This window comes from Leptonychotes weddellii, chromosome 1 (genome assembly GCF_054177405.1).
Source record: "Leptonychotes weddellii isolate Sample4059 chromosome 1, ASM5417740v2, whole genome shotgun sequence".
In the NCBI taxonomy this organism is placed as follows: Eukaryota; Metazoa; Chordata; class Mammalia; order Carnivora; family Phocidae; genus Leptonychotes; species Leptonychotes weddellii.
The window spans coordinates 59,045,360-59,046,122 of record NC_138369.1 but is presented as its reverse complement, the minus strand read 5'-3'; positions in this window follow the sequence as shown (position 1 = coordinate 59,046,122).

The following is a 763-nucleotide window of genomic DNA, read 5'->3' as shown; positions in this document are numbered from 1 at the left end:
GGAAATGACTGGAATCACGGCAATGAACTAGAAGTTTCCTGCTGCCCAGTGGTCCTGGGGCTTAATGAATAGAGGGAAAGACAAGGAGCTCCGTTGCTGTACTTGGTTCCCCGGGGAGCTGTTGTAACTGTGACCTTCTATACCCATAATGCTCTCGATGGAGGGGCAGCTGTCTTCTGGTCTCCTGAAGGCGAAGGAAGAGGCTATGGCCTCAAATTATACCCAAGAGGGCTCCAACGACAAACAGGTAAGGGGGAGCCCGCGCTGAGTGAGCACCTAAGATGTCCCCACCCGGTGGTTAGCACCTCCACCATCCTTTGCCCCCCGTCCTTAGAAAGTCTCCAAAAGGAGGAAACACAATTCCTCGTTTCAGAGAAACAGCTAGGATGTAGCAACCTGGAGTCTGACATGGCCCACCTCCAAGATACCAGCCTCCCTTCTTCTTAAGCCAAGGCGCCTCCTGGCAGAGTATCTCAGAGAAGCTGAGGAGGATCCTCAGTCCCAGGCCTCATCCCCCCGACTCACATCCCCTCCCCACAGGTGCCTCAAGAGTAGGGGAGTCAGCAGCTAAGCACACAGATGCAGCCCTGTCTGGGAACAGGGAGCCCAGGGGGGATGCAGCGGTGGCCTTTGGAAGGGTCAGTGACAACTGTGTAATCGGGGAAGCGCCTTGTCCAATTGGAAGTCCACCCTCCCTTTGAACTGTGCACAACCCCCCTCCCCAGTCTGGGTTGTGTTTTTTCCCTTGGCCAATCACACCATC